Below are 16,220 nucleotides of genomic sequence, written 5' to 3'. Positions count from 1 at the left end.
GGTTTCAGCAGGGTAGAGAGGGGTTCTTAGGACCCCTTGGGGGATGAGGAGGGTTTGGAGGAATGAGGCCTCAGGGAGGAGGAGCAGGTCAGTGTTGGCCGTTTGGCAATGTATCATTTTTTGAGAAAATGTAGAAGCAGGCAATGATTTGTATATCTAAAGCAAAAAACTTGTCTGGTGAGACTGTCTGATGAGACCTGTTTGTATATCCCCACCAACAGATGTATCCTTATCCCCAGGGAGCTACGGCCCCATACCCACAGTAGTACGGACAGTTACCCCCAGCAGTTACATGGTGTGTCATTGCCTGCTGCCCCACCATCTTTTCTGCAGTTGCCAGCTCCAGGCTCCAGTAACATGCCACTGTATGCAGTATATCAAGGACTACAGCAGGGTCCTCAAATATTCACCAGTAATGCTGTGCCGAATGGCACAGTGACACATTATCAGCGGGTCACCATGATTGGAGGGAATCCATTTATTTTCCCAGGGACAAACACATATCCAGATTAGGACAGCCTTATCCTGTCCAGTCCTAGTGTTCACCACCGATCCAGATGAGGAATCGTTGGTGGGCATGGAGATAGGAAATAAACCGTTCATTTTTATGGTGGATACAGGTGCGACCAAATCATGCATTAGTGAAGGAGAATTCCATTTATCAGGTGAGGTCATGGATACGCAGGGCTTCTCTGTGTCAATTAAATTGGTCCTCTTTTATCACTTAGAAATTGATTGTTAACAGGAGAAGGATGATGATTTAATTGTAATGATAAAGGTTTTTCTTTTTAAACAGGATCATGTAACATGTACTTGTTCTTAATTTGTTATGTTTCTTTTAAAATCAATAAAACATTTAAATAAAAAAAATAAAATTAATTTGGTTCTTTTTTTCAAATAAATTACCTATTAAGGCAGTGGGCAGAGAGGTGTGGGCTCCCTTGTTGTATTTCACTGCGACCCTGATCAACTTGTTGGGAAGGGACATTATGAGTAGTGTGAAGGCATCATGAAGGAAGACACAGACTACAGACTTAACGTTCAAAATAAAACACTTTATTAAATCAAATGCCAGGATGGTAAAAGGCCTAACGTGCTCTATGATAAGGTGGGATTTCCCTACCTAAATGAAACTAAGGAAAGTCTGTGCCCAAGAGACCAACTCAAAAGTCTGTCTGTGTCCAAAAACCTATACTTGCCCTCACAACTAAAGCTAAATGTGGAGGGATGTCAACAATACAAGAAATAGTGTTCAACTCAAAGTTCTGAGTTTCTTCCAGCTCGTTGCTTTCTTTCAGCTCCCTTCCCCAAGTGTAAAACAGTTCCCCAAAAAGTCTTAAAATGACCTTTCTTAAGTTCAAAGTGATACCGTTCCAAACAGTCCTCGGGGGGCCCCCTCTCCAAGTTCCAAGTAACATAGTTGCATCAGGTGCATCATTAATGTCTATCACCATGGCACTATCATGGCCCAGTGCTTTCAGCCCAACCTCCTCCTTCTCGATAGGCGTCTTACGTCTCTTTTCAACTCCCCCCTCTCCTGCCACCCTGCCTTCTCCTACCCCCCTTGTCACATCCCCCCAGTGGTGGCACCCCGCCCCTGTTCCCCTCCTAAGAAAACATTTAAAGGGGGCAACCAGCTCCACGTAGCTACCCTCAATTCTCACTCTGCTGTCAAACACTGCTATGAAATCTGTCACTTCCTTGAAGACCTTGACTTTGACCTCCTTGCTCTCACTGAGACGTGCTTCAAGGCCAGCTATGTCACTGCTTGTGACACTATTCTCCCTGAGGGCTACAAGATCCTGTCCAATCCCAGACCCTCCCGGTCTGGTGGCAAAGTGGCTCTGATTTTACCTGAGTGGGTTCCTGCCACTATCATCCCCACTCAATCCTACTCATCCTTCGAATGTCTCATCTGTCTCTCCTTCCCTCTTCCTTATTCTCGCCACCATCTACAGGCCCCCCCAGACCTACCACCCTCTTCCTCTCACAATGGGCGGCCTGCTCCTCCTTTCTCCTGGCCTCCTCCCCCAAACATCTCTTCCTTGGGGACTTTAACATCCATCTTGACTCTCCATATTTGGCCACTGTACTCTTTCACGACCACTGTCACTCTCTTTCCTCCACCATTCTTCCCCCTGGCCCTACCAACTCTGCTGGGCACACCTTGGATGCTCTTATCTCAAAAGACATCCCTCTCGCCTCTCCTCTTCCGCCGCCTATCTCCTGGTCTGACCACTCTCTCCTCTCCTCCCCCTTGAGCTCCCCTGTCCCATGACAATTCCTCTGCCCAAACTGCCAGCATGCTTCTCTGTCACTCGATCAATGAAGCTATGTTAGTTGCTGCATTTGCCTCTACCTTCATCCCTCTTGCCGCCCCTTCCTCTGACTCTCCTGACTCTGCTCTGGCTAACTTCCATCTTATTTTCTCAAACACCTTGGACCTTCTTGCCCCTGTCATGAGGATCTGCATGAAGCCTGCCTCCAAATGCAACTCTTGGTATGACTCCCACTTGGCATCTTTGAAACACAAGTGTAAAGCTGCTGAATGGAAGTGGCAGGCCTGAGGGACATCCTCTGACAAACTAGCCTGTCGCCTGCTCCACAGTCATATATATGCCCACCATCTGCTCCAAGAAGAGGGCCCATGTCCAAGCCTGCATCACTGGGGCCACCAATAATATGGCTGAACGCTTTCAAATATGCAAGGAACTTGCCAATCCTACTGCAGTCTCATCCTCTCCTCCTCCCTCCCAGGCCCTCTGCAATGCACTGGCCTCCCACTTATGTTTGTTTGTCTGTTTAATTTATTTGTAGAGCGCTCCGGACCCATGGGTAGAAGGGCGCTTTAAGGATATGGTTACAGTCATGAAATATGCATTAACATTTACAAGGTACATCAATTTACAAAGAAAGATTTACATAATTCGACAATTTACATATAATACAGGTGTGGTTGCGGCTGTTAGATATTGGAGATGAGGGTGAAAGCTACTCTTTGTTCAGTAGCCAGCCAATAACCAGTTTCCTAAAGATCGGGAAGGACTCAGTGGTTTTAATTTTGAGTGGTAAGGTGTTCCAAAGTTGGGAGGCTAGCACAGTGAAGCTAGCGCCTCCTGCTCTTTTTAAGGCGAATCTGGGCACCAGTAGGCTTAAGGAGTTGGATGATCTGGTGATTCTGGATGAAGATTTTAAAGTACATTTGTTGGGAAGGTACGGTGGGGCTAGATTATTTAAGGCCTTATGAGTGAGGCAGATAGTTTTGAGGTCGATCTTTTGCTGTATGGAGAGCCATTTGCACGCTTTCCTGGTTGTAGAGATGTGTTCACGCCTTGGGATGTCGAGTGCTGCGCGTAGAGCATTGTTCTGCTCCAAAACCCAGGACATCCTGTCCTCACTGTCATCTACTCCCTCCCCAAAGCCCCCCTTCTCTCACCTCCCTTGGTCTCCTTACCCCCACACTCTTCTCCTTCTCTGCCACTATACCAGATGTGGTTTCTTGAGTAGTCTGTGCTATGAAAGTGTTCCCGTCCTTCAAAAGCCTTCAATGACAACATCACATCTCTTGCCCCACTCTTGGATGACCTCTGTAACCATTCCTTTGCCACTGGCTCCTTCCCACAACCCCTCAAGCACTCTCTTGTGCATCCACTCCTAAATAAACCACCTGCTGACCATTCTTGCCAGTCTAACTATCACCCTATCTCTATCGCCCCTTTCTTAGCCAAACTCTTGGGAGAAGCAGGTCATCCCCCAACTGACCCTCCACACGGAAGTGGCTGGCTGTTCAGGTACACCAGTCTGGTTTCAGAGAATCCAGAGGCATGCTAATTGCTCTCCTGAACACCAGTGAAGACCTGCTCTTGAACGTGGACACCAACTCTTTCTCTGTTATGATCCTCCTCAACCTTCCTTCTGCCTTTGACACAGTCAACCACACCATCCTCATAAATCGCCTCCATGATATCCTTGGCATCTTGGACTGGCCACTGGCATGGTTGACATCCTTCTCTTAAAACAACCCTCCCAAGTGCAATTAGGCCCTTTCCTCTCCTCTACCTCACTCTCTTCTTTAGGGCTGTATCCTATCGCCATGGTTCTTCAACATCTACCTAGCCCCTCTGGCCCACTTCATCTCCACTTTCTCTCCTCATTTCCAGTGTGACACTGGTGACACACAGCTCTCCTTTAAGCTCCCTTCCTGAGGTATCACGCGTAGTTACAGACATCGTAAATATACTTTAGTAGCATTAAGGTACATACATATTGGAAAAAACGGCAGATTACATATCATGGACACATTAGTTGTAATTGCATAGGTTATATTTACTTAGTTGCATAGTCAGAATAGTGGTACTTATTTAATTAACATTGATCCGAGGTGGACAGTGGCCTCCTCCTTTTAGTTGATCATCAACTGTCTAGAATTGGTTGAACAGCCAAGTTTTTAATAGTTTTTTTGAAGCATTGGAAGGAGTCTTCCTTTTTGATGTTTAAGGGGAGGGTGTTCCAGTGTTTAGGGGCCATGACTGGGAAACTGCGGCCCCCAGCTCTGGAGCTTTTATATCTGTGTACCACGAGCAGCGTGTTATTGTTGGATCTAAGAGTTCTGTTAGATTCTTTTTTGATAATTGATTTGTTAATATAAATAGGCGGTTTCTTCACATACTTGACTGCCATTCAGGCATGGTGCTCTTCCAATGATCTCTGCCTTAATGTCAGATTCTTCTCATTGGGGCACCTACTCCCTGTTTCCCCCCACTCTCTGGCCACCCTCTTTGGGTCCACATCCCCTCACCCTTTTGTGAGGCAAAAACCTTTGGAGTCATGTTTGACTCCTCTCTTTCCTTCTTGCCACACATCTCCGACCTTGCCAAGAAGTCCAATTTACGGCTCCACCTCCTCAGAGGCATTCTCCCTTTCCTCACCTTCGCCCAGAAGCTCAATGTCTCCAGAGGTCTGGTTCTCTCTGGGCTGGACTACTACAATAGCCTCTTCCTCAATATGCCTTGTTCCTCTCTTCGCCCCCTACAACTAATCCAGAGTAGGGCTGCAAGACTTATCCTTGTTCTCAAGTCCAGGGACTGCATCTCTCCAGCCCTAAAATCTTTCCACTGGCTCCAGGTGATTGCAAGGATCAAATTCAAGACCCTTTGCATCATCCACAAGGCTGTCTGCGGCCTGGGACCTCTCTATATCCAGGTTCCTCTCTCTAAATACCTCCCTGCTAGAGTTCTTCGTCCTCTAGCTCCAACCCTCTGCAGGCCAGATGTTTCTCCAAGCAGAGAGTGGGAGGTAGACCCTCTCTCCCCGGCAGGTTCCTCCCTGGAACAGCTTTCCTGCCACCCTCAGACTTGAGCCGGATCTCCTTCAGTTCTGGAAACTTCTCAAGACTTTCCTTTTCTCCTCTTCCTTCTCTCTACACCTCCCGTTCTAATGTCCCTCTGCTGCTGCGACTGATACCTGGTCCTTTCTGAGTCATATAAGGACAGAACACGCCCGACCAGTCCCCTCCAGCATCCCTTACCAGCACTTGCCCCTCGGTGCCCTCCCTGGACCAGCCCGAATCGGGTCCTTCTTGTCCATCGCACTTATCTGCCCTTCCCCCTTTCCCGTGGCACTTGCCCTCATTGGCCCCCTCCCCCTTGATGCCCCCTCTCCTGTACTTCACTCGCACCCAACCCTACCCTGCCCCTATTCCTCCCGCCCCAGCACTTATCTCCTTTGTTCCTTGCACTTTCATTGTAGGATTATTACAAGGGCAATATAACCGTCACTGTTTTCTTTTCCTTTCCTATGTCCCCCCACACCCCATTTTTTGTCTTGTGCCGCCTGGAAACACTTGTGTATAGTCTCCATACACATTCCCAATAAAATACATAAAAATAAACACGGAAAGTGTAGTTCCTCAAGTCTCAGGATTCGCTTCCACCACCACAATGTCCTTGCCTTCTTATGACTCTATGCTACACTTGCACCCTTTTCCATAATCAGTTTTCATGTGGGCACCTTGGCTGTTCCATTCCACATATAATATGCTTAACTTCAGGATAGCATGTAATTCTTAACTTCAGGATTTCATTTCATTTTGCTTTCAATATATATTCATACCGTTTGAAACTTACATTCAGTTCGGTATTCAATATGCCTTTGTTTTGCTTAAATTTAGCGTTCTATTCAGTTTGATGTTCAATGAGCTTTGGTTTTGCCTTTGTTTCGCTTACATTTAAAGTTCTGTTCAGTTCGGTAGTCAATGTGCATTGTTTTTGCTTAAAGTACAATTTCCATTCAGTTTGATATTCAATATTCATTTATTTTACTTCAGCTTAAGTTTCCAGCAACCAGAGATTTTTGAAAACATTCTCTCTTGAGACACGTGACCACTTCGATGCAAAGTATTTCTTCTTAAACTTCAACAATGGAGATATTCTCAACCGTAAAATTTTGAAAAAAACGCTCTCTATGCGACCTCTCTGATAAAAAGTAAACTTCAACAATGGATATGTTCCTGCTCATGCACTCGTGTACCAAGTTAAACCGGGTGTCTCATCTGTCAGAAACTTACCTGGCTCATCGATAGCTTTCAGCAACGTGGAGCACAGAAACTTCTGCTTCTGTTGCCAGGGGTCCAAATCCTGCCCCTCGGACACTCCTGTGTCTGTTCATCAGCACAGGGGAACAAGCACTTTAGTTGAAAGGGAAAGATGCAGCCTCTTCACACGGTTCCCTTCTCTGCCTTCAATCTGTCCCACGAGGCCCCAACTCCTACACGATGCTTCGTGGGTTCACCTCTCTCTGCAGTCCACAGTGTCTTGGCATGCTACACATGGCCAACCAACTCACAGCAGTTGCCTCTTACAGTTCGCCACACAGTGACCAGTAGTGCTGCTCCTCCCTGTGGTGCTCTCTCCATCTCATTTATACACCTGCAACCCTTTAACAGGTTGCAGGTGTGCTTTCTCAATTAAACTTGCCTGACCATGATTAAAGGGACATGCCTAACCTTCACAATACTTTAGAGGCATCTTCCTCGTCCCACTACTAAAGTGGTGAAATGGTATAGTGTTTATCACTCCTAGTTTCCTCTTCCTTGTCGGAAAGACCCAAAAAGATCAAATATAAAAGACTGAATGGGACATTTAGCTGAATTCCAGCCAAAGAAAATTCGAATGGCTGAAAAATGTGTCAAAATGCCCCATTTGGTGGCATTATAGTGAACAAGGACACCGGGGGCTGTGGCGGTGTCCCCCCGCTCCCGCTTGAAGAAAGTAAAAAAAAAGAAAAGGACCGTGCAGCACCGGTTCCTGATCACTGAAGACAATGGGAACAGGCGTTGCAGGGACACAGCGAGTCGGCGGCACACAGGTGTGTGTGCCGCCGATGGGTACGTGGGTGGGATCGGGTTATCCAAAATGGCTGCAGGAGGGAATACTGAATGTTATTTTTGAACAAATAACATTCGGTCATTTCTTCCTCTGTCAGTTCGGATACAGTAAATTCACCCAATTTCACACATTGAAGGGCACTTTCTTATGTACGGGTCAGAAATGGTATAACTTTGCCACGCTTCAATTGTACTGTTTGGCTTACATTCTGTTTGAAAATAAAGTAAAACCTAGTATAAAAAATATGGCATATTAAATGGCAATAACATTCCTGGTAAGGACATTATTAAGGGTTATGGGTAAAAGATGATGAGGTTCAATCCGAGTTTGGCAGCATTTTGCTGGGGTGTTTCTGCAGAAATTCCAATTTCACAGTTAGGGCCTCATTACGAGTCCGGCGGTAACCGAGGTGATAAAACCGCCTCGGTTACCGCCGGACTCGTATTACCATTCCTTCTCCGTGACTCCTGGAATTACCGGGGCATTACAACCCCGGTGTCCCAGGCATTCCGGAGGCGGAATGGTGTTAATCCCCATTCCCATTGAGTCCCAAAGGACTCAATGGGAATGGGGATCATGGAAACACCGGCACCATCTTGCGATGGTGCCGGTGTTTCCTTGTCCGCCTGCAGGCGGGCGGTGTTAAACCCGCCAGGTCAGACCTGGCGGGTTTGATGCCTCCGCCTGCAGGAGTCGTGATCACCCGGTATGGAAACAACGGTGGAGGCGGGTTTACTGCCACCGTTGTTTCCATACCAGGCGAGTTATAATGAGGCCCACTCTTATCGCCAATCTGTCTAGTGGATTTAACGAATGGCTGCATGGCAGTGGTATTCCCCACGTAGGACTCTGCTGGGGACTTGGTGGATTTACAGAAGATGGTAATTTCACCTATTGTAAATCGCATTGAAATGGAGGATTTACACCCAGTAAAGTAATGGAGGTAAATCCTTCACTTCAAGCAAACAATCAGAAGTCAGTGGTGTGGTAAAAGTGTCATTCATTCTGTTACTCCTCAAAAAGGTGTGGCAACAGAGTCGGACCATCCCGCGTTTTTTCGTGGCTCTTTAACCATTCCATCACTCTGGATACGACACGGATTGCCACCCACAGGGCTATCCCGCGAGTTTGCTGTTTGCCGTGACTGGGGCACGAGCTGAGTGCTCTCCACAGACTTCTGCGCTATTATGAACCAGCGCTGCAGTCTGCCCTGTTCATGACAACCACCTTGCATAGCCAGGGTCAGCCATATGTTCACGTGCTTGATGGCAAGAGTGGTGATGAAGATTGAAGGGTCATGACATCTGTCCATGCCGCCCTCAATCACTTATCCATAGTGAATTGAAGGCAGTCCTGAAGAAAGTGAGTACATTCATTTAGGAAACCAATGAAACCGGTCGACTTCGAAACCACAGAAATCACAGGTTCCTGCCTTGCCACACCTTTTGGGCACCGCATTTTTTCGGTGCCTTCGAGTGTGTGACATTTTTCCTATGTCTTCTTTACCAACTGCAATACCTGCATGTCAGTACGAACAAATTTAGTGTTAAAAAAACTCTTTGGGTTAACATAAACCCTAGTTAGTAGAAGGAAATAGATAAATTGTATTATCTTTTTTATATACAGTAGCACACACTAGTTTGGGTCTACAGGCCAATAAAAAGAAATCAGTTGCCAGAAGTAGAACAATCAACCGTGTGTGTTTTTATAATGCCAATGGCGCCACTCACAGCACTTTTCAAGCAGTTTTTGACGTCAGTGGTCAGCCCCAGCCAATACTTTTCCCAAGCAGCTGCATAATAGAATTGTGTTCAATTTCTTTCAAGTTTACTGTCTGCTTTTAGATAAGTGGCACACCAACGCAAGATAAGTGGCACACCAACGCAATCTAGTACAAGAGGGACACTAGGTAGGGATGGTTAGAAATTCTGTCTATCCTTCTGTCCTCTCTGCTTGAGCTTTTTTGATGCAAGCTGTAAGTTGGGGCTCTCCCTGCTGTGTTCCACATCGGTTCCCACTTGAGGAGCCCGTTTGGAACAACGTGTTGCTATTGCTATTTTAAAAAATCAGCTGGGTCTTTGTCCCCCAATTGTGTGATAGCAACAGAGTTACCGCCAAACATTCACTGCACCGCCAAACTCTGATGAGGCTCTTGGACTCTCTGGAATGGTTAGTCACATGATAGATGCTTCATAATTATAATTAAATGCACTCCTTTATTGATTGTATACAATTGCCCTTCAGTAAACCTCAAAGAAACAATGTAGCAAAGTGCAAGTTAAACTCTTTTTCTGACTATGCCAAGGCAGGGGTGCACTCTATCTGCTCTATTGTGTATTTTGACATTTGAGGTGCAACCCAGAGCTCACTGGAAGATTAAAAGGCTGGTTACAAATAAATCCCTGCAGGTCTGTAATCCTATTGAGTAATTGTCATAGTTTGAACAGAACCTTTTGCTGTTCAAGGGTTCACTCGTAGACAGCAATTTGCAGCATCTTTGCCACATGCCCCATTAGTCTAGAAAATGCTGTTCCCATCTCGCGCTACAAGTTCTCAACCTGAAAGTAAACGAGACATCTGTCCATTTTTTTTATTGGAGTCTAAAGGTGTAAATCCAGTCCAAAGCTTCTGCCTAAAATATAAAACCACATTGTGCTCCTCAAAAAATGAAACAATTTGATTCAGCATTTTGTTGGTACTAATGGAATAATGATTGATGGGTGTACTTTGAGGAACTCGATAGTGCACACGATGTGGTTTACTCCGCAGATGTAAGATTGCTACCCATTCGGTGCAAAGGATGATCGAGTCCGACATTTTACTATCTCAAATAAGCATTGCCTTTGGTTTCTTTGTAACTCTGTACACGTTATGCACTTGTATTTAATGTAATCTGCTCTATACCCAATTAATATGAATTTTCTAAAGGACACTTTCATCTTCTGTATGATCTCTTGGGAGACTTTTATGAGGCACTCAGTGTTACGGACTTGGTCTTGATGGTCGTGTAGATTAGTAAGCCTCCGTCCCCAAGTACCACACAGACAACGAGATATTCAGTGTCTGTGCAGTCTTTGAGGCCACAGGATTTTTTGTGAGCCGTCAGGTCTGGAACCGGGAACAGCCAGAAGGACCCCTGGAGCACTGCAAGGCAATAAGTGACTATCAAAACAATGTGCGTGTAGTACAATAATACCCAGCAAGGAAAAGAGCACCGCTTACCTAGTGTATAGGAAATGACACCCAGATGGATAGTGGGGCCCTAGACGGGGCTTAGTGTGCGAGACACTGTGGATGGGCGCACACCGAGGTTTGAGGCAATCCAGGTTATGCAGCCAGGCGAACGCCTTGCAGAGGCCGGTGGCCAAGAATACCAAAACACAACGAAATCCGTGAGGCAATCCAAATCCAAGTCCGAGGTCGTAGAAATATACAAGGCCAAAGTTCAAAGGTGCCAGAGGAGTAGACAAATCAATCCAGTAGACAAATCCGAGGTCGTGACAGAGTTCAAGCCAAAGTTCACAATGCCAAGGGTTAGACAAAGGCAATCCAGTAGACAAAATCCGAGGTCGTGACAGAATCGTAGGAGCAAGGTTCAAAACAAGGAACAAGAGCCGTCCAGTACTGAAAGAGTTCACCTGTGAAGCAACGCTTCCGTGTTCCTGGCCGCTTTTGAATCCTTGAGAGAAATCACGTGATGCGTGTCACGTGATGCGGAAGCGTTGTCGCCACGTGACTCCTGGTAGTGCTCGCCCCCTCACGTGATGCGTGATCGTGTTGGCCCTCTCACGTGACGCGAGGATCGTTGCAAACGATGTGGATTGTTACGGGCTGCCAGTGGGAGTCTCCATTGTGCTTTCCAGCGCTGGGATGGCCGGTAAACCCCTGTTCCAAACAGTGTCCTGGTATGGCGGGTAAGATGATGCAGTCTCCGACTGCCAGAGTGCATAAACGGGATCCCCTGATGGATTTTGGCAGAGACATGGCGTGCGGAGGGAGCAGGGAGAAAGCGTGACACTCAGAAACTTGTGTAACTAAATGTTCAGATTGTTGGAATAGAGTTTAGGATAAAGCGTTTGAGAAGGAGGAACCATTTAAAGAAAGACCCCCCCATTTGTTCATTCCTTTCTAAAGCTGTTCACTAGGCCTGTACCCCACCAGCTCAGCTGTTATGATTCCTCCTCTCCTGTCCCCCATCGGTCTTACATAGAAAGTAGTGTCAGTGAAGTATTGGAAGAACCCAACATAACCCTTTGTACTCGCAACATAAAGACACTATTAAGCTGAATGAGTACTTATTTGTTTGCCGTGGGGATCAGACCACTGCACCCGCCTGGTCCCCATATGACTTTGGATGATGCCCTGCAGCCCGGCCTTTACCCCTGCGACCATTCTGCTATTTCTTAGGGAGATATTTCATAGCATTAAGGGAAAGACAGGGACGCACAGGCTATATGCAGTTGAAATTTGAGGGTAACGGAAATCAAAGTCATTACAAAGTCGGCTAAATATATTTCTTTTGTGAGTAGTGGTAGGCACCCCAGGAGGAGCGGCTCCGTCTTGAAAGTGCCCCCCTGACGGTATCTGATTTCATAGCAGATACCCCTGGGAATCATTGGTGCCACTTGAATTTGGGGTGCCAGTTACAGCAAGCAATATTTACTGCAGAAGCCAATCTCAAACAGGCAAGAGGATTTCCCTGGATCGTTCACATAATATAATGGTTGGGATGGCTCTGTGTCGGGGTGCAGGAGACTTATTCCTTAAGATGGTCCTGAAGAGGTTAAGAGCACGGGCAACAAAGGTTGTTCCAATATTATTATGTCTGGAATAGGAAAAGGAAAAAAAAATCCCCAAGTGAACACTCTAGAGCCAGAATCATACCAATATGTATTACAAATGCTTGTGTGAACACTTTACCGTTGCTAGATTTAGGACTCTCAGCCGACTCGGCAAATGAAGGCTCTCGTGAAAAATAAGAGCGTGCAATTGGAAAAATTAGTGGCATATCCAGAACATCTCCTATTGCCCATCCAACTGTACTCTGATAGGGTGTGAGCATGCTTATGTTTACTGTGTTTGGTTCTAAAACTGCTGCTCAAACGTGCAAAATTTAACTTTTAAGACCGTTTCTTAAAATAAATTGAAATTGCTTTTACACCACTATACTTACCTTGCCTGATACATTTTACTATTTTAAGAATTATCCCTACTATACTCTGACTGGAATTGATTTTGAAAAAGGTTCAGTCTGTCGCAACTATAGCGAGCTACCTTAGTTTTGGGATACTTGTATGGTGTTTTCTTGCTTGGATTATTGGTTTGCTGCATGTGGAGCTTGAGACATTGCGACTGACCAATGCCAGAAAAACATGTAGAGGAAAAAAAAAACACAGAGACTCCACTTGTGCGCTCCAAATATCAATATACTGTGACTGGAACCTGTGGGGTTTGCTGAGAAAGAAAGACTTCTGACTGCTTTTAGAGAGGTCCTTCTCCGATTTCTGCCACTGCATCACGCTACCGCACCTTAAACAGTATTTACTGCAGGCTGGATGGGCCGCGTGGTGGACGTGCCCTGCATGCGCGCCGAGAGTGCAACAAAGGCAAGAGCGTCTCGGCCAAAAGGATGACTTTTGTTTACCCTTTTGTTAGAGAGGTGACTGATACTGTTACAAAGAAGTATACCCTCTCAGAGCTTCTCAATTTGGCCCCACTGGGCTCCAAGATGCCTGCCGGGTCTCTGAAGGGGACACAAATTTGCTCTAAAAGCAATGTTTTTCCTAAAAGTACAGATGTAACCTTGACTCTTGGAGGTAAAGAAATGGCAAGAAATGGCTAAGGGCCCTATGCAAGATCAGCTTGGGCATAACATACTTGAGGAAATGGTCCCTGATCTGTTAAGCATGACTGAGATGTGGTCCTCTGCTAACATCCGATCCGGATGTTTGTCAAATGCTACCCGATTCCTATACTATAATCTGCTGTGATGGGCACCCTCTCGGTTGGGGGGAGGGGTCTTGCGATAATCCATGGTATTTCCCTTAAGTGCTTGCATATCCCCATTGAGCATTCCCTGCCAAGCTGCCCCCAATTTGTCGATACATCTTTTAGTGATATATCAAACACCCTCACAAAGAATAGCAAGTGTTGTTACAGAATTCTCTCAGCTGATTACTGATTTGATATTGAAGTACCCCAATCTGGTTTTGCTGGGGGATTTTAATCTTCACCCCAATGATCCTTCTGACCTATATGCTAAAATTCTGGTGGCCAGCCTGACTCACTCTTCTCTCAGTCTTCATAATTCCCTCCCTACTCATCGTAGTGGAAATACAATTCATCTTATTTTCATTTTTTGTTGACGTTTATTGTGACAACATTAGTTTGCCCAGCAAAAGTCTCTCACTGCAGACCAGGTGGTTCTGGAGCAGAGTGGATGCCACCTTAATGGCAGATCATTAGGAGGAATTTGGGTGATTTTCACGTATCCAAAATGGCAGAGGAAGAAATGACCAAATGTCATTTGTTCATAAATAACATTCAGTATTTCCTCCTGCAGCCATTTCGGATAACTGGATCCCACCCACACCTTACTTACCCGTCGGCAGAACACTACGCTGTGTGCCACTGACTCGTTGTGACCCTGCGACACCTGCTCCCATTCACTTCTGTGATCGGGAACCGGTCCTTTTCTCCTTTTTTCTTTTGAAACTTTATAAGAACGGGTGCAGGGGATATCCCCGCATTCCTCGTTGAAATTATAGTGAACAAGTGTGCGGGGGACAACCCTGCAGTCCCCGCTCACCTTGTTCACTATAAAGCCACCGAATGGAAGATTTGGTGAATCTTTCGGACGTTCGACATTTTTGCACAGCCGAAATTCAGCCAAATCTCTCATTCAGACTTTTATATTCTGTCTTTTGGGTCATTTCCCATTTGGAGTAGGCTACCAACCACTTTATGATGGTCGATGAGCAAGAACCTTGTACTGCCCTTCTTAAGGCATTGTCTAAGGTAGCTGATGCCTTAGCACGAGTAGAGTCTCGGTTTGGTCAGTCTAAGCCCTCTGCGCCTTGGTTAAATGGTCATTTACCAGTCTGTAAACAAGGTTGCCGCTGCTTGGAGCTGAGATGGCGGACTAATTACAACCCGAAGCCTGCATAGCTTACAAACATGCAGTATAATATTATAATAAAATGATAGTTATGGAAAAATCAATTTTCTATGCTAACTGGATTACAGAGGCAACCTATTCCTCACGGGAGCTTTTCAACGTTGCCAATGAACTCTCTTCTATTCCTCCGATGACGAAAGACAAAGCACCCAATTCTCAGGTGCAGTGTGAGGCTATTAATGTCTTTTTAAAAAAATATGTTTAGCTGTATCCGGCCGGCCATCATTGACAAGAATCAGACATTCTGTATGACGCACCTGAAGATCAGTCCTACTACTAATCCGGATATATCTAACTCAAACAGGCTTTGCCAGTTTTAACCCATGGATGACCTTATTGTCTCCAGGGCTCGTAATCATCTTAAATCTGCATCTCCCCCAGATCCAGTTCCTCAGCCCTTCAACACTGGATCTCATCAGGGATGATTTCAACTTCTTTAAAGCATGCATTTGTGACCCCTCTTTTAAAAAAGAAAATCTTGATCCCACTAAAGTGGATAATTACCAGCCTATATCTTTGCAGCCGGTATCGATTATGCTTATGGAGGCAGTGGCTACCATGCTTTTTTCTCATTTTCTGGAAGTTAACAACTGCTTGCATCCGTACCAATCCAGTCTTAGGCCTTTGAGGGGTACGGAGTCTATCATGGACGTTCTCTTGGATGATCTAGCTTTGCTTCAGGACCGGGGAGGGGTCGGAGTTTTGATTCGTCTCTACCTCTCTGTGGCCTTTGATACAGTGTACCATGGCATTCTCCTGACCTGGTTGGAGTATGCAGGGATTTCAATGGTTCCTCCCAACTGGTTTGCCTCTTTTCTTTCAGAGCGTACTCAGACTGTTTCTTTCCAGGCCTGTCGCTCTTCTCCCTCGTTTCTTTCATGTGGGGTGCCGCAAGGATTGGCTCTTTCTCCACTTTTGTTAAATCTATATTTATGCCCATTGGCGATCTTATCTCTGAGTCTGGGGTTCACTTTTATGCGTGTGCTGATGATACTCAGCTGGTGTTTCGGTAGGGCTCCCCCACCACTGAGCCTCCCTGTGAACTGAGAGACTGTTTATCTCTATTGGTAAATGGATGTCCCCTAATTGGCTGTAGCTCAACGTGTAAAAAAACAAAGCCTTCAGACTGCTACTAACACCTGGAGCTCCCAGTTTTGTCCAGACTCCCTTGGCCAGTGCCCATTATGTCTGTGAAATGTTTAGGGGTGAGGCTTCTCAATTCCGGTTCCCATGAAGCCCAAATAACGGCAGTCTGCAATACGGTTTCTGGGAACCTCAAAATATTAAAGAAGATTCGTCTTCGTCTTGCCGTTGATTGCCAGACTAAGGTAGTTACTTTAGCGATCTTGGGAAACTTGGACTTTTGTAAGAGGGTCTATCTGGGGCAGGCAAAACAACAGGTGCAGCGGCTGCAACTATTACAAAATTCTGCAGCTAGGCTAATCTTAAATGCTCCCAGACTGACCCCATAGTGGGCCTGCTATGACAACTCCACTGGTTGTCGATGAAGGCACGAGTGAAGTTGAAAATCTTGTGTGTGATGCATTGGGCTCTTCGTGGCACAGGCGCCACTTATTTGAAAAATAAGCTGAACCGCTACCGTCCCACTATGTGCCTCTGATCGTCTTCTCTTGAGCTCTTGAAAGTTCCTCATTATC

The sequence above is a fragment of the Ambystoma mexicanum genome, chromosome 6p, assembly GCF_040938575.1.
Source record: "Ambystoma mexicanum isolate Mex_15411 chromosome 6p, UKY_AmexF1_1, whole genome shotgun sequence".
Taxonomy (NCBI): Eukaryota; Metazoa; Chordata; class Amphibia; order Caudata; family Ambystomatidae; genus Ambystoma; species Ambystoma mexicanum.
The sequence above is the reverse complement of the archived record's forward strand: the minus strand, read 5'-3'. Positions refer to the sequence as shown.